The 26,860-nt window shown below is 43.3% G+C and overlaps 1 long non-coding RNA gene across 1 annotated transcript; it reads right to left on the bottom strand.

Annotated features, from left to right (window-relative positions):
- Positions 1-13,882: 13,882 nt before the first annotated feature.
- On the bottom strand, positions 13,883-20,248 carry LOC135577360 (uncharacterized). Its single transcript, XR_010469103.1, has 4 exons — positions 19,775-20,248; positions 17,264-17,368; positions 15,559-16,144; positions 13,883-14,369 (listed from the first exon to the last, which is right to left on the bottom strand). It is a non-coding gene; the product is annotated as an uncharacterized LOC135577360 (long non-coding RNA).
- Between the last annotated feature and the right edge of the window lie 6,612 nt (positions 20,249-26,860).

The raw sequence follows: 26,860 nt of genomic DNA, 5'->3' as shown, positions 1-26,860 counted from the left end.
CTCGGCTCTGCCCTTGAGCACTACTAACCCCAGGACTCTTTTGGGAAAGAGGTGGTTGCCTTGAAAAAGAAGAGGGTCTTCAGGATCCTCACCTTGATGAGGCTAGGTGCTCTCCATGAGGACTGGCTTGCTGCCAGCAGAGGCACAGAGTGCAAGCTGGAGTAAGAGAAAGTGTAGTTGGGGGGGCCTTTTTGCCTGTAATGGCTGCAGCTCAGGGAGCTCTCAACATGCTCTCTACATGCAGAGCAAGGAGCGGAAATGGGGTGTAGCTGTGAGGCATCAAGTTTTTCCTGAAACCAGGGCCGTGCAGAGGCCTGAGGCCCAGGGAGATGGTCCCTGCTTGGAGCCGCTGCCTCTCTCTGCACCCCTTCCCCATGTCCTCATCCAGCCTCTGGCCAGCATGGTGTAGGAGGAGACTCTGTGACTACAGGAATTGTTAGAAAGCCTGGGTAAAACAACTCTCTTGGAGATGTGAAATGCAGCTGGTGCTTTCTGTGTCACCTTGATGCTGATGTGGAGGCTGTGGACATAGGATGTGCCGTGTGTCAGTGACTGGTGTTGTGGGACAGGGAAGGCAGCTGAGGAGCACTGCTGGTGATGGGTGGGTGGGTAGATCGTCCTCCGGCTCCAGGCAGTGACCCATCAAATCAGCAACAGCTTCTGCCGTGCCTCCCTAGAGCCGCTGGCTCTGGAAAGTCCTGACAGCTCTGGGACTCACATTAGGGCCTTTCTCTTTCAGTTGCTGCTGGGGCTGCCTGCAGCTGAGCTGAGGTCCCTGCGGTAAGAGCCCTCTCCTCTCTCCTGACCTGCAGCAGCTTTGCTGGGTATCGGCAGATGAGCCCACACTCACTCGCACAGCGCCCAGGACTCGTGCCTTTCGCTGCTGCCTGGGCCTTTTGCTAAACCTGGAGCGGGAAGGAAGCACTTGCAAACTGGGGAAAGAAGAGGGGGCTCCAGCACCTCTGTCTCTGCTCCTGCCCGGCCTGGAGCCTCTGGGCTGGGCCAGGCAGCTCTCTGACAAGATCTGCTTTCCTGCTGACTGCAGGAACACGCTCGCTCTGTGGAGGGAACAAGCCCAAGAGGTGCAAGAGCTGAGGGATGAGGCGGCACGGCTGGCTGCAGAGATCAGTACTATGATGAAGGTGATCCTGCACTTTGGGCAGGAGGGCTGGGATGAGCAGGGCTCCACACAAGGCCCTTCCTGGGCCAGCGTGTGGTCTTTTCCTGCTCAGCCCACACACCCGTCCCTTGCCAGGGGCTGCTGGTTGAGCTGCTCCACTGTAAAGCCCCTTCTGCTGGCCAGGTCTGACGTGGTCATTTCCCTGTTCCTTTCTGTCTTTCCCAGGAATTTCAGCAAATGAGAGACGCAAAGTCTGCAAACACGGGGATGTCTGACTGGGCTCTGAAAACCCCAGGTGCGGATGGGCGCAGGCAGGCAGGGCTCTCATCACACTGAGCTCGTTGTCCTTAGCGCTCCCAAACGCAGGCTGTGCTGCAGACTCTGCTCTCTGGGACAGAGGGAGGCGGCACGAAACCACAGGGGCCAAGAGCACGACTGCCACGGGCTCAGCCCAGCCCTGCCGTCAGAGCGCCCACTGGAGCCCCGGCCATGCCCTGGACAGCATTTCTGCCCTCTGCCCTTGCACTGAGCCTCCCTGGGGAACAAAAGGGAGCGGACGGGTTGTTCTTTGCTGTCCACACAGCGAGACCTTGCCTTGGGTCTGCTACCCTTCCCGTGGGGCTTGCTGCCTCCCAGCACCCGCAGCCCTTCTCATGGTGCTGCTGGGAGAGAAACACCATCAGTAGGCACGGGGATCCCCTCCTTTTCCTGGGGCACCTCGGAGCATGCGATGCTGACTGCAGGGCTGGCAGGCAGCCCCACAAGTGTCCTGCAGCCACCAGCTCCTCGAGGCCTGGGGCTGTGCCTTTGGTGCAGGTAGAGTAGCAGAAACCCTCAGTGCTGCTTCTCTTGTGTTTTATAGAGTTGGGGGCCAGCCCTGGAGCATCTCCCCTCAGGCCAGTGGCGTTCCTCAAGGCCATGGCCACTGGTCCCATGCATGACACCTGAGGTCTGACACAGGGCTTGGCTCCCTAGAACACGGCAGTTGCCCTCAGAAGGGGCCTGAGCTGCGCTGAGCTTGCTGCTCACCATCCCTGGTCACTGCTGGCTGAAGGAGCTTCTCCTTCGCGACCCCATTTCCCCACCACAGCTCTGACTGTCCCTCTCCCACTGGGGCAGTGCAGGGTGGGGGAGGCTGCAGAGCTGCTGGCCAAAATGAGAGTTTTCCTGAAAGCCCTGACTCCGGTGCAGGGTATCAGATGGTTCCCAGTGGCTGGCTGTTGTCCTCTTTTCAGAACCAGGAACACAGATGGGCGCTTCTGCCCGCTTCCCAATGCACCGCTCACGTGGAGCACAAGCCCAGCCCATGGGCGCAGTGCCGACTGTGCTTCTGGCTGCACAGGAGCCCAGCGGGGCCCATCGTGGCCTCTTGTTCATTGCTCTTGGCCTCTGCTTTCAGCCGGACACATCCCCGGGATACTGCTGGCCGTTCCAAGGGTCTCGGAGTGAGGTGCTAATCCAGTTGCCCACACAAATACAACCAACAGCTGTGGTCATACAACACACCTCAAAGGCAGCCTCTCCACCGGGGACTGTCAGCAGTGGCCCCCGAGATTTCACCGTCTCTGTAAGTCTCTGCCGGGCACTGGGAGCTGGGACCGGGCACGGGGAAAAGCTGTAATGGGGACCTGCAGCTCTCTGTGCGTTAGCCAAGATTGCTGTGCTCCCAGCTCTGCTGTTCGCTGAGGGGACGTTGCAAGGGACACATGGGGCAGTGACCCCCTACGATTTGCTCAGTGTATTTTGGCCCAGCATCTCCAGGACCCTGAGCATGAGACAAGAAGGAGACTCAGGCTCACCGCATCCTGTGACAGACTGTGCTGGAGCTGCGGGAAAGGAGTTCAGATCACTTGCACAAGGAGTGTGGATGGTCCCTGCTGGGGCAAGGGCCTGACCCTAGGCCAGAGAAGCATTGGCTGGATCGGGAGGGAGAGTGGCATACGGCAGGGCTGCAAAAGCAGAGCAAGGGCCACATTGGCCCCACAGCCATCGGGGTCCCCAGAGCTGCCTGGCTGCACCCACCGGGCAGGTGGTGGCAGGGAGGACACCCAGCACCTTGACCCGGCAGCAGCACTTTCCCCAGGGCAAGGCCCCGGCCCCAGTGAGCTTCAGATTTCCAGAGCCGCCCACCACGCTCCCTGCGGCCCAGAGTTTGCTCTGCAGGGCACAGGGGCCTTTGCCGCCCGGGCGGGAGAAGGGAAGGAGGAGAAGCTGCCGCCTCAGCCAGGGCGGGAGCTGGACCTGGAGCAGGGGACGGGCTGGCACAGGCAGACGTGTGGAGCCTGCTCTCACTCCTTACACCCCAGGAGTGACACTGCTTTTTGCTGTGGTTTCTTTGCAGAATGGGATCCCCAGAGCCTTTCGGTTTCTGAAGCTCGTCATACAGAGCAACTGGGGAAAACCTGGATACACCTGCATTTATCGAGTGCAGGTGCATGGGAAGATCGTGGAAGCGAATGACACCGGCCAGGCAGGGGTGGAGGCCTTGCCCCAATGAGAATTAAAAGGCAAATGGAGAAACAGAGCAGATGATGTGGCTGTTAGTCTGGTGCACAGCAGTGTTGTATCACAGGCCCTCTCAAAGCTGCCACCTTCTGCCCTTTGCAGGCTGAGGCCTTCCTCCGGCTTTCCGCCTTCCCTCCGCCATGGGGATGTTTCCTAGCTGAGCAAAAGGAGACGATGCTCCCGTAGCCTTTCCTTGCCACAGTTCCCTGACAAAATCCTTTGGCACAAGGACTGTTCCCCATCTTGCCCCAAGAAGCAGTTTGAGGAGCCTGGCAACGTTTGGGGGTCATGATCCTCAAGGCACTGGGCTGTTTCATTCGGGGGACACCTTGGCTCTGGGGACTGGGCCCAGTGGGGGCCCTCATGGGGTGCAGCCATGTCTGGGACCCATGAAGAGTGTCTGAGGTGCATGAGGAGGCCTGAGGAGCCCAACAGCTGAGTTGGAGGGATCCTGGCTCAGCTCCCTGTGTCCGCTTGGCAGCCCGCTGCTGATAAAAACTGTTGCTTAGACTCCCCAGACCATTCTGATGCCCAGGAGCTCCACTCGGAGCACACAACGAGCCCTGGTGCTCCACCACAGCAGAGCAGCACATGTTTCTGCAGGGGACTCACACTGAGCACTGTCCCTCTGCAGCTCCTGGGCTGATGCTTCAGCAGCGCTGCCCATGGGGACAGGCCAGGCTCCTGGTCACTGGGACAGCAGCCTGAAGCAGGACCCATCCCAGTTCTTCCCCTCCAGCCAGAGTGCTCTGGGCTCTCCTCTGGCTCTCCGCTGTCCTCCTCTGCAAGAAAACCTGCCGGTTATTGCCAGGGCACCAGGATTTTTGGCTTTTGCACTTCAAGCCCTTATTCCCCTGCTGCTCATCAAGAGAGACACTGCTCCCCTGCCCTGGAACTCCAACACACAGCCATCTCCCAGCTGAATGCTGCACACACAATCATCTGTCTGTGTCACAGGGAGATTGGCCCAGTCCAGCTCTGCATCTTCAACAGCCGGTACACAAAGGGTATGGACCTACCCATTCATCGCAGACTGATGTCAGCTCTGAAGCCTCAATGTGATGGTTCCACCATCACCCCATTACTCTGCTAAGTGTAGCAATAGGTGGCCTGAAGACCAATGCACTGTCTCTCCCACTCCAGTAGCTGCAGCTTTGTGGGAGAGCTGTGGCACCTCTGCTCTCCTTCCACCTCACTTTCTTCATTTCCTTTGGAGTGTAATATGGGAATAGGCAAGTTCAGGTACAGAATTACATCGTTGTCAAGCTAATTCACAGGACGGTGGGGGAGGTTGGTGGGGTGCTGCCCAAGAATTGCACTGCCCCGATGAGATCCAGAGCTTTCAGCATGGTAGTTGATGGCTCTTTAGCACCTTTTTTGCCCCACCTGTGCATGTCCTCACATCTAAGTTGCTGCCAAGGTGCCAACAGTCACATCCCGCGTGCTCTGGGGCATGGTGACTCCTCAGGATCGCCTCCTCTTGGCTGGGGGAGCAGGAGGGGAGGGACTCTGTCAGTAGACAGAGTCCTCAACAAAAGAGGTGGAAAGAGAAGCTAAGAAGCTTCTGAACCATGCTTGTAATGACCACAGCCAGATCTGACCACGCTATAGCATGGTGGCCCTGCCCAAGATCCCCTTGGAGTTGTCTTCTAGGAGTAGTGGGTCTGTGAGTGGAGCCCTCCCCTTAGATTGGGATGCCATCTAAGGACACTTCTGGGATTGAATGCCCTCACCTCTTCTTTGATGAGTGATTTTCTGTCTTGATGTGTCTTTGATTAAACCCTTGCCCACCCTGGGGAAACTATTATTTTCTGCTGGGTACCCTTGAGCGAAAGAGGCCTCCAATTCTGGTTTTTGTGCATGAATGCATGTTGTGGATCCTTATTATTTACATGTGGTCATACAATAATAATAATAATAATATCCTCGATTGGTATCCAAAACTGTGTTTTATAATGTTGTTTGAGTGCTAAACAATTTAGATAAACCCTGTTTCTAGTTTTTTTCTTGGCTAAACCGTTCTGGTTAAAATAAAGTCTGTTTGGAGTTTGTTGCCTCCCTAAATTGACTTTTGGGGTGCCACCAAGACATTTTAATTGGCATAGTCAGCAGGACGTCAGAAATGGAGGAATTGTTATCGGGGTGTGGCTCTAATCCTTCCGCACTTGCCTGCACACATCAGTTGGGAGAGAGGTGATTCAGTCCTGGAGTGGCCACGGCCATGTCTGCTGTTACTGTTTGTGCTGTTCTGTGCGCCTGCTTAAAGCCAGCACGGGACCACCACAAATGCTATAACCAATTGGTGAGGCATGACTCTGAAAAACAACTGGAAACAGATTGTTTGAAACTGGACTTAAGGCAAAAAAGCAAGTGGACATGTTCATTAGAACAAAACATTGAGCTCATGTTAACCCAAGTGCAACCTCCCCAGTAGCATTGCCCAAATTAGGAAATTGATTTTGGGCACAGACCCTGAGGACTGGGATGGGGGAATCTGGGAGGATTCTGATGAAAACAGTGTTGATGAAGTGGAAGAGGTAGAGCTTTGCAGTCACACTTAAAGGACAAAATAATAGGAGTAAGCTTTAGGCAATGTGCAAATAATCTTCACAGACCCAGAGAGTCCCAAGCATTGGAATTAAATATCAGTGTCTTATACCAAAGCTTTTCCTTCTGCATTCCATCAGCTGGGCAGGAAAGGCAGGAACATGCTGATGGGAGACAATAAGCTCTGCAATGCAGGCAGACCCACCAGAAATAGGCATTTCATATAACCCTTACAGTCCACAAGTCCTAGGTCATCTCTGACCTTTCATGCCACTCCTTTCATTTCAGAAATCACAGCCTACTTATTTCAGGTTGGGTGAACACTTTTAATATCGGGATTCCCCAAGGAAATGGAATGGAAATAGGATACTAGTCTTCGAGGTTGTACATCATTAAGTGACAGTACAGCATTTTGTTATAAGCATGAGACAAAGCACATTTTTCTTATGTGTATCAAGTTTTTATGAAATTATACTCAAAGACAGACCAGTTGTATAATATAATTAACCTTTTCAAAGAAACAACTCTGAACAAGAACTGGCTTTTCCCAGCCCTCATTCACCCTGTTTTGTATTGGTGTGACATCACACACAGAGCTAAGCCAAACCAAACCAAACCAAACCAAACCAAACCAAACCAAACCAAACCAAACCAAACCAAACCAAACCAAACCAAACCAAACCATATGTCAGGCCATGAAGTCAAGCCTTCAAAAGCCAGAAAATAACTAAATTGAGGCTGGTAGCGTTGGCAGCCATTTCTGGAAAACAGCGATGAAAATTTTGAGGGCAGGTGTTCAGCTGATGCCAGGCTGCTTGTACGCAGCCTCCCACAGTGACGAGTAACTTTGCATTGAGCCAAACAGGCTTCTCACGCCCTCTGATTATCTTTCCCATCATGGTCTGGCCACATGCAAAATTAAATCATACAGATTTTTTTTAATCATACATGAGAAAATATGGCAGTATTGTAATCTGGAAGGTTATATATTGCAACATGAAGTATGGATATTGTGGATAAACAGTTCTGGAGTACAGAAGTAATGACTTAGGGCTTTGCTGTTGCACTGATTTTGTGATAGTCAGCACAAAGAGAAGGAATTAGAGTAAACTCCCATGTTCCAGACAGTTTTATACTACAATCACTGATAAAGACGGAACTACAAAGTTATTGATATGAATATCTAAAAGCAGTATTAGTGGTGGTGCTGTCTTGCTATTCTGTTCTGTTCCAGCATGTCTTTTTGTAGTACTGATGTTACATTAGGACCAGTTCAGCCACTGAACAGAATGCCACAATGCAGAAAATAAAACCAAACCAAACCTTACATCAGAAGAGTTTTAAGATATAAATCTTAAATGCCCTGATTATATCATAGTTACCTGTATGACCTGATTCCCTTCACTGTTGGTGTCCACACTACCAAAGAGCAGAACATCTAGACTGTGACTGAAAGCACAAAAATACCGATCCTTTCTCCCCTGGCTGCACTCTCCTTTAAAAACCCCATACACTCCTCCAGGAATGTGGGTGTGGAAGTGGCCAAATATGTTATGCATTTTTCTGTGTGCTGTGTGCAATGATCCACAATGAACAACTTCAACAAATAAGCAAACCTTGACAGCGTCACCTCTCTCTTGTTTTTCCATTAGCTTTGTAGATATTCTGAGAGCTGTCACTATAACATATGAACAGTTATTCAATGTATAAAATTACAGTATACCATTGGCTTTGTGGCTCCCTGTGAAGATGGCTTTCGGTTTTTGCTGAATTTTGTGGACTCACTGTTTAATTTCCTTCTTTCACACTGGACAGCACACAAAACATCCTAGTGTTAGAAAGCTGAATAGTGTCCAGACCCATGCATACCTTTGGTGCAAAGGTTTGGAAGAATTATCAGCCCCTCTGTTGTTTCCTGTTCCCAGAACTGACAGTGATGCATGAGAACGCCCTTCCAGTTCTCTTCAGCAATCATAACTCTTCCTATTTTCATATCTGGTTTGCATAACAGTGCAGGAGGGGCTGTTTAGCCAAAATGACATTGCAAATGTAGGCTTCATATGAAGCCTCTCCATTCGCAGCCACCTCAAAAGAATTGCAATACCATCAAACTTGCTCTTTGCATTGCCAAACTATAATGAAAGGCTACTTTCTAATGCATCTTGTGACAGCAGGAGGTGATGACAAAGCTATATATAATGAGTGGAGTTTGCTTTCAAATAATAAATAGTGCTTGATTGCTGTCTACTGCAGAAGAAACTGGGAAGAGCAAGGCAGGATTCCTAACATTTTAATGCCTTCCTAGGTAGGATTCCTCACATCTTAGTGCCTTGCATGTGCAGTGCAGCTAGTCTGGAGGTGTAACAGACCACAGGGCTGACAGGGAGCTCAGAAAGTCACACAGTTCCCCCTCCTGCCCAAAGCCAGGATCTGCAATGCCTAAACCACAGATGCCTATCTTGAAAATCTTGAGAACAGGTTCAAAAATGAGCTATGACAAAGGGATGATCTGCCAGAGCCTCAGTGGTACTAATTTACAAGCTTGGGTGTTTCATCAAAACATGCAACTAAACCCAAGAGGCTATGGAATAAATGCTGGCTGAGAAGCTACCCTTTTACAATAGACACCTGGATGCTTAACACTGCAAGGAAGGTAACACTGCACTTGGAATTAGCACACTTGGAATTCACATCCCTGCCATGACTGAAGGTATACCTTAATCTTCTCATTCAGCATGTTACCGTAACTTAAACAGACAGCTAAGAAGAGCCAATCACTTACTGAATTTTGCACAGAATAATACAGTCTTTCTTGTCTGCAGATCTGGCAGGGCATGATGAATCAGTGGAATGGGCAGGAGCACTCACTAACTTTTGGAACAATTTCACTGATGGGGGAAGGGAGGAGGCACAGACAGACTGCAAGAGGTACAGAATCATAGATCATTGAATCATTTAGGTGGGAAGAGACCTTTAAGATCACCAAGCCCAAGAATGAACCTACCACTGCCAAGCCCATGTCTAAACCATGTACCTAAGAACCTCATCCATGCATCTTTTAAGCACCTCAAGGGATGGTGACTCAACCCCTTCCCTGGTCAGCCCATTCCAGTGATTCACAACCCTTTCAGTGAAGAACTTTTCCTAATGTCCAATCTAACCCCTCCTGCAACTTGAGGCTGTTTCCTTTCATCCTATCACTTGTTACTTGAGAGAAAAGACCAACACCCACCTTGCTAGAACCTTCTTTCAGGTAGTTGTAGACAGCGATAGGGTCTCCCCTCAGCCTCCTTTTCTTAAGGCTGAACAGCCCCGGTTCCCTCAGCTGCTCCATGTAAGGCTTATTCTCTAGACCTTTCATCAGCTTTGTTGTTCTTCTTTGGGCATGATGCATCACCTCAATGTCTTTCTTGTAGTGAGGGGCCCAACACTGAACACAGGATTCAAGGTACAGCCTCACCAGTGCTGAGTACAGTGGCACAATCACTGCCCTGGTCCTGCTGGCCACACTATTCCTGATACAAGCCAGGATGCCGTTGGCCTCTTTGGCCACCTGGGTACACTGCAGGCTCATATTCAGCCGGCTGTTGATCAGTACTCCCACCCAACTTGACATCATCCACAAATTACTGAGGGTACACTCAATCCCCTCATCCAGATCATTGATAAAGAGATTAAACAGAACCGGCTGCAATACTGATCCCTGGGGAACACCACTTGTGACCGGCTGCCAACTGGATTTGAGTCCATTCACCACAACTCTTTGAGTCCAGCCATCCAGTCTGTTGTGGGGTTTGGTTGTTTGGGTTTGGTTTTGTTTTTTTTTTTTTGTTTTTTTTTTTTTTTTTTATCAGAAAGAGAAATATTTTGCCCATGCCTGCAGTCAAAATAGCCGTGTTGTCTTGTTGTGTTCTCCAAAGTCAGAAACTCTGCCATTTTTAAATTCGAGTACACAGTCTTAAACTGCTTGTTGGCACAGCAGGCTGAAGGTTTACACTGGGGAAAAAACGTGACATTGTAAACCAGCTACACAGTAGAGATCAGAAAAACCATCTGCCTAGGTTCTTGCACTACACTCATCTGAGCTCCCAGGTTGCTACAACACCAGTGCATTTCAGGGGGTGGCATAACTTGCCTTTGCTAGATTCATGCAGCACTGAAGCAAACTTAGATGTTTTTGGGGCTTTGTGATGCATCCAGGTGCAGACATTTTACATGACTGTCTGTGCGTTATAGAATCATAGAATAGTTTGGGATGGAAAGGACCTTCAAAGGTCATCTACTCCAACGTCCTTGCAATAAGCAGGGACATCTTCAACTAGATCGTGTTGCTCATCCACCAACATCCAGAGAGCCTTGTTCAGCCTGGCCTCGAATGTCTCCAGGGATGGGGCATCCACCACCTCTCTGGGCAACCTGGGCCAGTGTTTCACCACGCTCATTGTAAAAAATTTCTTCCTTATGTCTAGCCACTAGGTCTTTAGTGTTTTACGGCAGATCTGTACAGAGGTGTATTTGTGACGCTCAGCCCTGCGTCTCACATACTTCTGGTACTCAAGCTCATCTCAACAGACAGCAATGTCTGCTTAGACTCCAGCTTCTGTCCTGCAGCACCCGGCAGCCGCTGAACCAGAGAGGCATCTCCTCAGCCTGTGAGCGAGCAGCAGACCAGGCTGAGCTGCTGGGGCACGGGCCAGCCGGAGAGTATGGCACACACAAGGGGTCACAGGTATCAGGACCCTTAAGTCCAATTCTCTTCAGGCTTACTATCAAAACAGGGACATTCAGGTTAATGTCAGATTGACCTCAGACAAAGTATTTGCTTACTTAAAAAAAAAAAAAAAAAAGATAATTCCTTGATCTGTATTTTGGGGGCATAAAATTAACGCTTGGAAACACTTTTACTTTGTAGAAACTGTTATGATAATAAAAGCATTCAGAAGTAAAAACACCGTGAGAGATCTCTTTCCATACCTGAGTTTCTTTTCACTTACAGAGGCATGTTAGACATTGACTTCAGATAAAATCAACAGAGTAATCTTTAAAGGAAAGAAACAGGGCTGCCTCTATAATGTTGTTCTGTGGCTTGAAAAGCTAAAAAGTATTAAAAAAACAAACCACATTTTCAAATATCAGCTAGTTTTGATGGACTTGAACTATCAAAATATCACCTGCCATTGTATTTTTTTTTTGCATTTCTGAGCATGCTGGAACTAAATGGTTCTAAGTTGAATGATACTGTTCAGAGAAGCAAAGCTAGAAGCTAGGATACTTCAATATCACAAACTGAAATGAAAATAGATTTCAGTGGGACAGAGCTAAATCTGGATGCAAAAATCAACACCATGCTTTATAATCACCTGCAGTCAAAAGAATAATTTCAGTTCTATCGTGTTTGTTAACTGCCAGATCATTGACAATATTTTTCTAGATCAAAAACTTTTGGATCTGGAACCTTTATATCTTTTGAGAAATGTACAGGCTGGTTACGGCACACTTTGTCAGGCCTTCATAATTCAAAACAAAGAGCCAGCAACGTGGTCCTGGAACAAGGAGAAAAGAAACCCCTTTCCTCCTTGCTTCCTCTCCCCTGTGTTCAAGCAGCGCTAAAAAAGCTTGAACATTGGATCATTTGGTCAGCTATGTTAACTGCAAAGATTTTCTCCCTTCAAACTGGGTATAACTGGAGAGGCCTAAGTCTGGCCTCACTTACAACATTGTTTAAGCACTGGATGTATTTGCTGCTGCTGAGCATACATATCTCAGGAGTTTAAGCTTATTATGCAAACACTTTCGCATACTATTCTGCATTGGGGAAAGGTAAGCTTATTATTATCTTGAAAATGTTTAATTATTTTGATCTGGAGTCTATAACTTCTGACATAACTTACATTTCAATGAAGGGTTAAATATTTGCAGAATAGTTTCTTCCTATATGGGTAACTACCTTAAAATAATTAATTAGACTTTGAAGAGTTCTTGGTGGTCTTATATTCACCATGATGGAACTTTATTTAATGGAAACATCAGAAGAATCCGCATAGGATTTCTGAATTGTTTTCCTTCGCAAGTCAGCTAAAATACTTTCTGTGTGATTACTGCGTGAAGCAGTAAACATGCAGACAAGTGTACCCTTGGAAGAGAGGAGACGTAAGGGGAAAATTTATTTTCAAAACTTGTAGTTTCCATGCTGAAAATACTGTCTCTCAGTCTATGCATTCAATTTGTTCTCAGAACACCTGAGCCAGCAACAGGCAAGAGTATACATTTGTCACTACTGAATTGTGCACTGCTACCCTTTGCTTCTTTTTTCCTTCTGCTGAAGCACAGAGACTTTCAAATGCAGAGCCTCACTGACTAGTCCTGATTCAGCTGGTTTGGTGACAGAAGCCACAAGATGCAATGCAGGAGGTGGCAGGCAAAGAATATGTACTCAGGTCTGCTTTTCCACAGAAAAGTAAGCTAACATGGCTGTGCATTATTTTCTCTTCCTGCTGTTCCCTCTTCAACATCTTCCTAAAAGATTGAAAACCTTTCCCACACCATAATTTACCATTTGGCTGGGTTAAGGGGATCGGGGATTCCAGCTAGGGAACTTGTACCCCCTTTGTCTCATAGATTAAATTACAGCCTCCAGAAAAAGCAGCATGTTGCAAGGTGATACCTCCTTCTAGATGCTCCAGTGCAGAATAAGCCTGCCTGCCCACTCTGAGCCATTATAGATGGCAGGTAACACCCAAACATCCACAAGGCAGTATCCACTATTTTCCCACAAGAACTACAGTTGACGTTACAAAATCCAGCCAAAGGCAGATGAAGGACGCAGAAAGGATGTTGCAGACTCCCCTTTTCTTCCACACTACACACCTACCTGTGGTGTAGAAACAAATAGACTGAAGTTTACCAAGTACTGACCTTTTCTCCTGCTCTCCCATCCATGGAATTTTGATTGGTGCCTATAAATATGAGAAAAGTTTACCTCAAGTAAATGCCTCTGTAGTTGCAAAAGCAATATTAATTTATGTCAGCCTGAGCCAAAGTCAGCCATGCACACCACTCTCTGGTACAGTGTTTTCTTACTAGATTAAGAATAATTGGTGTAAAGCACTGAGCAGAAGCCACTGCAGAGCCAGGGGGAAAAATGGATGTGCATTGTGTAACCTTCAGAAAATGTCATAGTAAAGTGCAACACATCTGCCTCCAGCTTTCTTTATGTAGCTTTGGCCCAGTATTATTTTCTGTCAAATCATCAGCTCTTTAAAAAAGAGCACAGCTCTCACCTGCTGTTCCTTGCATTTAAAGCACTTTACAACTAAGCTACTAAGTTCATTCTTGCCACATACTTATTCCATAAATTATGGTTTTTAAATGCTGTAAAGACATTAAGCGAAATAATAGTGGCTAAAGCTATGTGCTGGGGACTGGTAATGCTTGCTAAATTAGCATGCCTTTTCCCATTCAGCTCACCTGACTTTCAGCTTTTCTAGTTTTATTTAAATTTAATCACTCAAGCTGAAACTACATATAGCAGCTGTCTGTCATGGACTGATAATTTCTCTTAATTTTAATGACAAAATTTTATCAGAAGTGTTCAAGAATACATTGCTTTGCTAAAGTTAGAAAATGCTGGCAACACATCCATGAGGAACTTTAAAGTCCCCTTTAAACCAGGTAGAAGGTATGTTGTGTTAGAAAGGCATCAGAAGAGAGGCCAGATCACAAAATGACTATCAGTCTGTTTCCCAGTCCTGATAGCACACAATGGTGAGGCAAGAGCTTTCCACGCCTGCTGCTGAAGAGCTTAACCAAGCTGTAGAGACAGCAATTAGACTGGTACTCCAGTGAGGAAAGTAACTGTCCCCACTTCATCCAGTGTCACCAAGGTTCCTCTTCCACCCTGAGAGACAGGTATTTCTCCCTTTCACACCAGGTAGAAGACAGACAACAAAAAGAAAAAGCAATAAATACAACTGATAAAATTAAAGCCTTTCTTAACACTTACCAGTGCTTCCATGATACCTTTTCTGCTTTTAATGAATCATTAATGCAAATTTTAAAAAAGCTGTTGATTTGGAGCAGGCCGGTGCTTCTAATGCAGGTGTGAACGTTTGACTGGAAATGCTGTGCAGAGATAGCATCATGTTTTTGTCTGTGCCTTTCCAAGACTGATTATTTCTTTGAAATCAATGCTCCAATCCTGTGTAAGGAAATATCAGGTGGCATTGTCATTAAAAACTATGTAACAATACATATATATGTAGGAAAGCAAAGAATCAAAGTCCAGTGGAAACTAACTGTGGAACCTACTGGCTTTTGATTATGCAACTCTAATAAAACACTTTTTGGGTTTGATTATAATTGACAATTTTGGAAGTACAGTGTTTTCTATATTTGGAGATACATATATGTAAGCTGGTCTATTATAGCAATTGAATCTGCAGAAACTATGCTTTCTATTGTTAGTGATAAGTGTGCGTACGCACATACCCACGCTTCCTTCATTAGCCCACTTAAACACTTCAATACCAATAAAACAGATCCCTTATTGCAGGTCCATCCCTGAAATCCATATGCTTTGCCACACCATGGTCTTCCAATTAATTGTAATTCCTGTGCCTTATCTACTCAGCGCCTGAATTCATCCCTGGATAAGCTCATTGAACTATATCTTGTTTGTGAGGAATCCTCTCCACAATAACCAGCTGTTTACTGGTGTCCTACAACAGGATTTGGATTTGTGGATTTCTGACTGCATCACAATTACATGCTAAACACTGCCTACAATTATGGCTTTTTTTCCATAGCACAAAAATGCATACAGCTCTGTGAAGTCAATTCCTTACAAGATCACAGTATTCATTAGATGGTTAGATTGTATTTTACTCACAGTTAATTGAGAGTTTATATGTTTTGGTGCCTTCTGTCGCATCTGCTTAGCAATGTTTTGCTATTATTTAATAACCAATTTACTGTGTCCTTCATATATCTTTATTTAAAAAGCCCTCATTCTTTTCCTTTATGAAATTAGACTTTGCTATGATGATGGGTAAGAAAAGAATAATTATTACTTGTTTCCAGCATAAGCAAAGCAATTTAGAGAAGTGCTAATATAATTGTCAAACAAACAGTTCATTTTTTCCACAACGAGCATTTGATGTAGTCAGAAAATGACATAGATCACAGTTCATTTATATTATTAGAAAGCATGAAGAAAACTCTGTCAAAAGCCTCTTTAATGATTGTTTGCTTCTCTTTCCCTTCCCACCATCTCTACCAAATAACATAGTCCAGATGCTTTAACATCTGTCAATGTGGGTCTGCATTCAATGCCCAAGAGAAAACAGAACACACACAGAATAAAGAGAACTCTCTTAAACATAACCTACCTTTCATTATTGCTCTTTCACACTTGTTTTCAGAGCATCTGTTGGTTTCTCTAAGCAACAAATAGCAAGTCTGTGATATTTTGCAAAGGAATATAAGCAGTTAGTAACAGTGTACTCAGGAATTTATAATACTTTTCTTCTTGTCTACTTGGATCTCAACAAAGAGACATATCAATATAAAAACATAGATGTGGTGTGTTTCAGCTAAGCCACAGAAGGGAGTTGGTGAACAGGCTGACAACAACAATAAAACATCTTTTTCACTGCTTTTGCAAGAATGTGCTTACCTATGCTGCTTGCACACACACACACACACACAAATCAGCCATCTTTTCAGGGAAATTGCCTAGAATTCCACGGAAATTTGAAGAGCAATGACTGCCTAACTGCTCACAACCTCCAGCTCACTCTGAGCACGTGGATCATGCTCTCTGAGCACACCTTCAGGATCACTCTCTCTGAACAGAGCTTCAGGGGAAAATGTAGTATAAGACAGCACAGGATAACTTGCACTTAGCTGGATAATAACCAGTGTAGACTGAACCTGATGCGTTCTCTCTGTGTGGCGGAATGTAGGAAGGAAAACCTGTATGAGAGAAAGAACATAGTTTTTTTTTTCCCAAGTTTGCACTGTGTATTTCTACAAAGAGATCTATTTCTGAAATGTGCCAACATTCCCATATATGGAAAATAGGGATATAGGTTTCTTATCACAGTATCACAGTATGTTTGGGATGGTATATACAGGATTGTGCAATGAGCACATTTGAAACACATACAGAAATGACTTTGCAGTTAATGTCAGCCACATTTCAAGGTATCATAAGATTGTTGACAGTTCATATATTTGTTAACAGTAGCATGAGTGACTCGTTAGTCTCAACAGTATTCTCCCTCATTCGTCCTTCTATCTCAAGTCTGGAGCACGTACAGAGGATACGAGGTGTTCCACCAAAATCAGATACCAGTTTCAAGTACTTTGTAACTGAACCCACAGATTATCCACAATCAGATTCTCTCTCTTTCCAAAACCACGTGGAACTAAAGTTAATAAAAAGAAGCAAGCATTCTGTGAAAATAAACTCATGTAATTCAATTTCTCTGTAAGGTTCCTACCTTGCCAAATGCAAGCTGCACATATCATCTTAAATAAATATAGATATGGTTTATAATACAGAGGAATGGCAGACATCCTTCTTGAGTCTCCCTGAATAAAGAATATTGCACTATAAGCAAGGAAGGTTTTCTAGGCCTTCCAGACATAAATCTCTCAATCAGGCACATGAGATCAGAATAACACTAGCAGTAGAGCACAATCCAGCTTGCTGAAGTCAGACACTGCAAAGGGTCCATGGCTAAATTGTAGGAGTACTTTGTCTCAAAGACATTCAGAAGAAAAAAATCCCTTTCTTACTTTTTTTTTTTAATAGAATGCCTCTGCATTTATTAATTATTGCTTGTGTAAGCTCTGTTGCGATGCAGCGAGGTGAAACAAGTGCTTGATGGTACAAGGACAGTTTCACTGAGCATAAAGAGAGAGTGAGACAGACAAATCCATCATGCTTAGCCTGCAGATCCAAGTGTACAAAGCAGAGCATGCTGAAAACCTACCTCATGCACGCAAATAAAGGCAACAAATGAAAACACAAGGGATATACATGACAGGATAAAATGAGGAAAATACAGCATTGAAGATCATCCTTACCGCTCTCAGGAAGGAATCAAGGTGCGATTATCAGAGTAGTATTTTCAAAGCAAGAAGTGATGTGGAGCATTCAGTTGGAGATACTGAAGCTTAGTTTCCTAAGTGCTGAAGATGAGCAAGTCAAAGGCAGGCATGGCACGACAGAAAACAAGCTAATCTACCTACTGCTGAGAACACAAAACCTAAGCAATTCTGAACTATTTCCAGTTCAGTTCCTACTTTCCAACTACTTAAAATCACAAATAACTGAATTGTTAGACTCCCACTCAGCAATATGGAATCTATTAACGTAATCAATCAGAGTAATGTAATCAATCAGAAGCAGTCACCTTATTTTAGCATGCCAGCTCCTATAAAAAATAAAACAAATCTTATTCTTGCATAAAAGCATTGGAATTATTTTACTAGTTATGATTATGTTTATTATACTACAATTTCAGCAAAATAAATGATACAAACAAAATAATGCTATGTAGATAATAAGAAATTAATTAGCATGGGGAAAACAACTATTTAAGTGCTTTTCATGTTATTGTTGTCTTTTGTTGTGAAGCGTTAAATTTGAACTAAAAAAAAAAGTAGTGCCTAATATACACACATAGAAGTTTCTCAAGTACAATTCCAGTAATCTCACTAACTGCAATGAGATTAGTTCTGTGATAAAATGTGAAATTAGATGAATAGGACTGGTCCATAAGAACACACAAATAAAATCTAAGAAAACAGAACAAAATAAGATAGAACAAAATATATATTAATATACCTATAGTAATACTACGTTATAAAAATGTCAAGTAATTGATTTCAATAAATGTGCATACATTCAGTGAGTCTGTCCTCTTTCCAAGAAAACAATAAAGGAAAAAACAATATCAATTTGCCTCCAATGAGGGAGCCAAGGGAAAATATTTTTCTGCCTTCTAATCTTGTTCAAGCTTTGTATTTCTTTAGTTTTCTCTTCCTTGGAAAATTCCCTATCAGCTTTTACTGTCACCTCATTAGGGACCACACTGCTTTGCTGCAGCCTGTTAGATGCATAAAGGGGTGGATGTGAAAGAGGCATTGAGATCTTGACCCATGCGATGGCAGAATGCCAGCTGAACCCACAGAACAGAGAAACAGGAGGGCTGCCAACTTACAGGCACCACGCTGATAGCTTGGTGCGGACATAACTCTGAAATTGACTTGTCAGTCTGCAGCAGACCTGCAAAGCTCATAAAACATTTACTGATAACGTAGTATGCAGACTTATAATGCCAGCACTGTTGTTATTACCCAGAAGGCCTCTTCAAACAAAAATTTGTGTTTGGTTACACACAACAGCTTCACGAGAAAAACAGTGACCCTGGCATATTTTTAGATTTCAAATTTGCTACACTGGGCCATCCAAAGCATTTCCTCTTTACCATAGGGAAAATAGTAAATTTCAAATAAGAGAAAAGGGGAATTTCTGCAGTGTTAAAATGAGCAGATCTGGAAAAGTTCTCTTCACAGCAGGTCTTCTAGTACTGTTATGTCTATGTCATGATGATTCCCCTTGTGATTCAGGTGTGATTTCCCCAAGAAAATCAGGACCATGTAGTCTAACTTAACTTCATTTGTAATGATGTCATCCCTAGATCATCTACCCTATTTACAGTTATAAGTTATAGCAAGAATTTGTAGGAACTTACCATTTTATTCTGGCTACAGAGTTTATCATGTCACACCAGAGAAGATCCCATTTCCTATCTTTTTGTTGACTTACTCCCACCCAGAATGTTTATCTCACTTTCTGCATGTATTAAGGGAAGAGCATAGCCTGTCTTATAGCAGAGTTGGGGACAAAAAGGGTTCAATATAATTGATCAAGCTGCTATGGACTAATCTTCCTGCGTCTTGGATGACACATCCAGACTGTGTGTGCCCAAGTCCAAAATGCCCCTCTGGTTGTTTAATTCACAGGGAATGCCTTAGTTTGCATCAACTCCCTGTGGTTTATGTTCAGGCCCTTCTCTTCCAGAATTCAGAAAAACTGCAATAACAAGCTTCCAGCATCACACTCACAGCTAAAGTAACATATAATAGTAATTGGAAAAATACTTTAAACGGTGAATTGCAGACCTCTTTGCCAAATATGGACTCTGATGAATATTTATGTTTTATTTTTCAAACTGAGAAAAAAAAAAAGGTAATGGGGGTGGGGAAGGCAAGCAGTAGACATTTCATTAAAAGGCCCTTTATTGCAAATTGCCCAATTGCCTAGATAGGATAATTTCCCTAGTAATATTGGCATATGGATCACTTGAATTATTCTTTTAGTCCATTCTACTAATTTTTTCTCTCAGCACATGCACTCATAAATCCCCTGTTCTGAGATTTTCTGCCTCGTTCTGTCCAGGTTTTGCTGTTTCTTGCAATTTGTGGTCAATTGTATTGCCACTGGATCTGAAAACCAGGTGACCAACCCACCACTGAAATTCATTTTACTGAACAAACATCTCTACATACATATCAGAATGTTCTCCTTACCTTCCTGTAAAGATGACATTAACAAGCCCATAGGAAGGAATATCAGCCCCAAATTATCCACATATTCATTCACCATGAAGTAAGAAATTGTTAGATGGTTATTTTCAACATACGGCCTCTTCCAAACAAACTTATACACGATTCATTGGCTTGTCCTTGAGGTGGTGTCACAGTAGACCTGATGATAAGCTCTGTTTCAAGATCCTGCCCTCACATTCACAGAATTTGAGACTGAGCAATCCAGTACTACAACAGTCTCTATCCCCGTCATTAAATTGTCATTAAATTGTCATTTGCAAGGCAGACTGTACTTTTATTTTCAAGAAAACAGGTGGTCTCAATCCAAAAATAACAGCATTTAAGGTTAATTAGGTTTGCTTTAGACCGATGCAACTGGAACACCTCACAGGCATCTTAAATAAAAAGGAGTACCCCCATATCAGCTGACCTTGTGAGGAATATACAACAACATGATTCCTGTGATACGAGTCCTGCTTTGAGAAGGAAGATGTTTTACTCCTTCCTGCTGGCCGATTGCATGAGAATATGAGAGACTACTGCCATGGTCATGTCTTTATGTGGTCACAAGATCCAGAAAACCTGGAGAGCTGGAGACACCTCTGTGAAAACTCTGAAGCAAATCCACAATTGAATCTATTAGCTTGAAAGATAATATTCTGCTATACATCTGAACCCAGGTCCTCTTCCATTCTTTAGCAGGTGAAAAGAGGGCATAAGTAGGGGGACATGCTGGCATGGAGGTTTCCTCACCAACTGGGCCATGGTGGGGAGAGGGGGACAGAGTTCAACATTCACTGCGGCGTACACACACACATATGTGTATATATGAATTTATATACATAGAAAGGACAATCTGCAAAGAGCTTCTTGAGTACAGTGTGCTCCTGCCATGGGAAGGGTTTGCCGTCTGCAGCCTTTTGAAGTAGCCACACTGACACTGAGCGGCACTGGGGGTTCAGTCACTTTCACGCAGTTATTTTGCTAGCACAGGATAAAATAAGCTGCTCACTTGTTAAAATACATTTGTATTTCAGTTAGTTGAAAACCTTACCATGCAAATTTGTGGTACTGCAGTTAAGTCCTGATGCATGGAGGAACCTCGTGTCCTGTTGGATGACAGAGTTTCCACTGCTACTTCTCAAAAACGTTTTGCTTCTCTAAAGGCTATTTTCAGAAAGATTTATTTGTACTCACAGGACATTTCTGTCAGAACTGTGAAAATGTACTGCCATGGATAAACTGTAAAGCTTGCTAAAAGCCTGGGTTGAAGTCCTATTTGCTGCTGGTGACTACAAGTTTCTGGCTGACTGGAAAAGTCAGCGGCTTCAAGCCCAGGAGCATTTCCATGACAACATGGTTTTAAAACCTTGTATTTTAACACTTAAAATGCATATATATGATTTCGTATGTTTTTCTTTCTATTTCCTACTTTGTAGTTTACTGATCTCTAGCTTAAGGATTTCTTAGAAGCTAATTACCAGGTAGACTAAAGCCCTAAGGCAAAGTCTGAAGACTTCTCCTTTGGTGACTGTTAAGCAATAAACTAGAAATCCTTACCTCCTGTACAGCATTGTTCCATTACAGTGTTACATGGGCCTTTGGTGAGAAGCAAGCATCATCATCCTCATTTAACAGGTGTCAGAACTGAAGCACTAGAAGGCATAAAGAGGACTGAAATAGTTACAGGGTAGAAGAGAAGACACTAAGAATGACAGTAAGTCCTGTGTGTCCTGTGAGCTACTATCAACAATATCGCTCACATGATATACTGAAACAATGACCATACCACTGTACAAACTGCTTGCATAATTTGCACTAAAATATAGTCTCTTGTATACTAACAGCTGTGTGTAAGATTTACTTACCACACCGGCAGAGCATTCACCTGGCTCCTCTGCACCACACTGCATTAATTTATCCTCCTTGCTCCTAGCAGGCTTTTTCTGCAGCTAATGCACTGAGACAGATGCTTGGCTGTTAAAGGCTTTCCTAAAACCATGAAAATTTGGCCTATGACTTCCAGTGCAGCTGAAACAAAGCCCAATGGACAAACTTCAAGTCTCAAAATAATATTGCCTCCAAACCATGGGAAATTTTCAAATATCAGCTATTTTCTTACAGCTATAGCTGCTGGTGTTCATTTCACTGCCATTCAGGGAGGGCTGTAATTTGTCAGCCGTCCCTTCATCTAAGTTTGTGGAGAAATGCTGACACATGGTGGTCACCGTGTTCCTCCTGGGGTGATACATCCTTTGCTGGCTTTTGTCCCGCAGCTCTTGAAGAAATTTTGTCTTTCTCAGAAGTAGTTTCAAAGCATGGAGAAAGGATACACAGGATGACAGTTGTAAGGGTGAGGTTTATCTTTCATCAGCAATCTTTCACAGTTACAGGAGGGTGGATGGAAAGGACCCCCTCTTATGTTTCAGAATTCTTTAGAGGAGGGCAGACATCTTTTTTTTTTTTAAGACACAAAAGCTGATCTGCTGCTGCTTCTTGTCCACCTCCTCTCTTTTTGACAAGCATGGTTTCCTGCCACTTCCAGAGTCACAGTCATACCCTGCAGCCCATGGTATGGATGGAAAGAGTCATACTTGTGAATATCAACCATCAGATAAGGTAGGATCACACCAATGTTTTTAATGAGGAAATGTCAAAGGAAAAATCTGCTTCAGATCTCACAGAATCACAGAATGTTAGGGATTGGAAGGGACCTCAAAAGATCATCTAGTCCAATCCCCTGTATATTTGCCCCAGTAACAAAAGGAATGGCATCTTTGTTTTCTACTAGTCCTATTAGATAGGGACACTGTTTGTAATTCCTATGTTACCCTAACTGCCAGCTAACATTTGAACTTTTGCACTGTTTAGATATACTTTGTTTCACAGTCTTTCTGAAAATGTAAACATGTCTGACTTAATGGTACATCTCCAATGCAACATCTTATACTCCACCTATGTTTATCCTAAATTTAGAAGATCCATACTAACCCCAGCATCAAGCACAATACTGACTATGCTGCAGAAGTTAATTGCCAGAACCTAATTACACAATTTTTCCCAAATCTCCTAAATTTCTGACAGTTGTATTTGGGCCATTATAGGTACAAACTGTCCCAGACAACAAAAGTCACTATGTACACTGAATTGCAACAAGATTTTGCAAGTACAAGCTGGAATCCCAGAACTGCAAATCAATTCAGCATAATTTTCCTTCTGCTGGCCTCTATTTTTTTTTCTCCAAATCCACCTTTGAGTTCTGATTTCCTGACCTCTGCCATTAGTCAGCACTTGTCTATCCCAAGAACACTACAAGTTGCCTATTTTCCTCCATACTGCAGCCCAAAGTGCCCATTAGAAAGTAATGTTGTCATCACTTTCAAAGACAAATAATATCTGCTAAATCATTTCAGGAATTAGGGTTTCTTATCCTCTTCTCCAATTTCATACTCTGAAAATACTGAATAGGTAAGGTATTTAGGGCATAGAGGCCACTGCAAATGGTCTTCTTCTCATTATTAGAGGTTGCTGTTATTACCATATAGGTTCTGAAAGTGCCCTAAGGCTCAGTTGTGGAGCAGGATTTTATTAGGAAAAGCAATACTTAAATACGGACTGAAGTGACGTTTCTGTCACAAAGACTCCACAGTCTACGAAATAAGACTGCCAAAAATAATTACAATTCTCCAGATATGCACACAACAGACGGCCAACAAAAAGTGTTAAAAGATGGAGTCATTCCCTAGAAAATGATAAGGCTGGCTTAAACATCATGTTATTTTTAAAAATTTGAAAAGATGAGTTCTGCTTGCATTTGGAGTGTTTATAGTGCGTTACCATTATGTTTTTTGACTTTTTCTTGATACTCTTTTGGGATAGAATTTGAGTTTACAGCTGGATGTTAATATTTGAATGTGCTCAGGCAACTAAAAAATATGAGGCTTAGACACAGTCCACGAATACTCTGAGTCTTGAGATAAATGTCTTCATTAAAATAAGTCTCCAAACAGTGTGTGGGTGAACACAGCTCTCCAATTCCATTTGTGCTATTTGTGAAGAGTGGTAAGGAGCAACTGTCTGCAAGAATCAATAATTTCATAATTACATACGTATTAGAGTAGCTACATCTATTTTATATATATATGTATATATATACATATGATATATTACATAATGAGTCATTCTGCAAAATTGCTGGGGCAGCAGTAGAATATTATCCAAAACTTTTCCCACTATTATCCTAAACTTTGTTCACTGTCACCATATATTAATGCATATGCACTTTTCACACTATGGAGATAAAACAATGTTACTTCAACATGGCAAGGCTACATCATCATCTACACTTGAGCAACAATTTTATTCTACTAAAAGATGGTATTTGTTTAACATACTTTAACCTTTCAGTTTTTCAAGACAGGAGCTGATTGCCAGTACAGTGAGGATCCAGCCTTATCACACAGTCCTGGAAGTCTGATGCCAGTGCTACTGTGAAATAACTCTTGCTCTGAGGTGGAAGTGTCTTGTAGGTATTGGTGTGTCAAAGAGCAATAGTAAATACCCTTCTTCCTTTGCAACAGCCACTAACAAGTCACATCTGCAAGTAATTATGCCTGATCTGCAGCCCCAAAATCTTGGAAACCTATATCAGGTCCAGTTCAAATTCCTGTGACTCGTTTGCCTTAAGCAGTGTGCATTTCTGAGTCAGCAGGTGGCTAGCTATTGCAGAAATCAGAAGGTCAGCCTCCACCCCAGACTGCAGATGATAGGTCTTCTCTATCTCATCCTGTCTTACTAACATCTGGGCATAGCCCCCAGTTGAGGACAGCACCCTTATGAATTTATATGAATGCTTAAAAATCATAGAATCATAGAATCATTTTGGTTGGAAGGGACCCTCAAGATCATCAAGTCCAAACATAACCTAAATCTAGCACCAAACCATGTCCTTAAGAACCTCATCTATGTGTCTTTTAAACACCTCCAGGGATGGTGACTCCACCACTTTCATGGGCAGCCTGTTCCGATGCCTGACAACCCTTTCCGGGAAGAAGTTTCTCCTAATATCCAATCTGGACCCTCCCTGGTGCAACCTGAAGCAATTTCCTCTCATCCTGTCACTTGCTATTGGGGAGAAGAGACCAACACCCTCCATGCTACAACCTCCTTTCTGGTAGTTGTAGACAGTGAATAGTTACTGAATACAATTTTGCCCATGAAGAGATCATCTTTCCACACAAACCTCATCCCTGCCATTCTGATATTATCTGCCAGGCCTTTTTAAACACTTCACAGAAACTTGGAAATTTTGAATGATTATCCAAAATTAATTCATTTATTATTACTACTAGAACTCCCTCACACATGTTGCTAAAGAAGAATCTTCATCCTTGACATTGTGTGTAGTTAGGAAGTAAAACTGTTTGCAGTCATGTTGGTCTAGCTATTTTCCTGGACATCTAATGGGCTGAATAATTAATAGAAAGGAAGAAGCATTTTTAAAACCATTACCACAATATGCACCTGGATTTACACCGCTGCTGGCGCACGATCGCTCCACAGCTATGTCATCAGACTTTCTAGGCAAATGAGAACTGCTGGACTTCGTAAAACGTACCTTCCCTTGATGACTTATAGAAAATGGCTTTCCTTCAACCCTCTGTAAGTAGCACATAGGTACCATTTAGATCTCCATTTGTGAAACACTTTTTCATGCTGCCTTCCCACTCTGCTTTACAGCCTTCTGACAACATAAGAAGTCTGCAGCCAGGAAAACCTACAAGCATTGTAAGAAATGTTTACACAACTGAAAACACGAAAGAAAAAAAAAAATTCAAAGCATTTCTCACTGATAGGAATTCCTTTAACTACCACATGGGCATGGTCTCTTCCAGCTTTTATAAAAATGTGTAACAATATTCACAATATTCTTATTGGGACCAGGAACACAGCTTAGGAAAAAAGAGAAGTGATTTAGAACACAGTGTTCCAGATCCAAGGTTTTAAAAGTATAGCAGGGCACAACTATCAAGGAATTCTAGTATGTTTTCATCATTACTCTTTTATGTCAATTGGACATGAGTTCTTCTGATCTCACAGTGAAAAATTGCTGATAAAACACTAATGTTTAGTTGAGAGGGAACAAAACTGGGTTTTGGTAGAAAAAAGATAGCATTAGAAAGCTATAAACTAGCAACAAAAACCCCATCTTCAGCTGTCTTCCTCCCAGCTGTGATCCCATTGGCTTCAAAAAAGTTAAAAGAATCCCATTGATCTGGCACAGGATTTCATTTAATTAAAAAAAAAAAAAACAAAAAAAAACAAAAAAAAACAACAAACAAAAAAAACCAAACAACAAAACAAAAACAACAACAACAACAAAAAAAAAGCAAAAAAGCCAACCAACCACACAAAAACCCCACCGCCCCAACATCAAACAAACAAACAACAAAATGAAACAAAGAAAAACCCAAACCAAACACAACAACCAAAAAACCCCCACTCTTATCTCCTTCTTGGTTTAAGGGCAAATTCTGACCATTTTACCTACAAATAATATATTTTGACTGATAACACAACAATTCTGAAAAATAAACTGTTGAGGAAAATACAGAGAAGAATGACTAATTTGATAAGGTCTACAGTGTCATTGGTAAGACTGAAAAAAATACTATGCAAACAGAAGATAAGGCAGCTACTGGTAATCTTACTGGAAGTTGTAAGTAGTGAGCAAGGATCCCTCTATGTATTTGGAACCAGCTACTGGAATAGAAATAGATATGCCTTTAAAATTAGAAGAGTGGGTTGGATTAGTTAAATACACCATAAGTGGTCTGGTAGTTTAAATTTAACCTATATTGGATTAAACTGCATCTTTGTGTGCAAAGACATTACTGTCATAAAACCAATAACCCCGTAAAAAATAAAACCCAGCACTCATCAGCTCTGTCCCAGGGCACAGTCAGAGCATGTCAAAGAGCTCTTGTTTATTTATTTTGCAGGCTGACTCAGCACCAGATTTTTTTTGTTGTTTGTTTTGTTTTGTTTTGTTTATCCAGCTGTATTACA

Source organism: Columba livia, chromosome Z (assembly GCF_036013475.1).
Source record: "Columba livia isolate bColLiv1 breed racing homer chromosome Z, bColLiv1.pat.W.v2, whole genome shotgun sequence".
Classification (NCBI taxonomy): domain Eukaryota; kingdom Metazoa; phylum Chordata; class Aves; order Columbiformes; family Columbidae; genus Columba; species Columba livia.
Note: the sequence above shows the minus strand (reverse complement) of the source record. Positions and strands in the feature narration are given on the sequence as shown.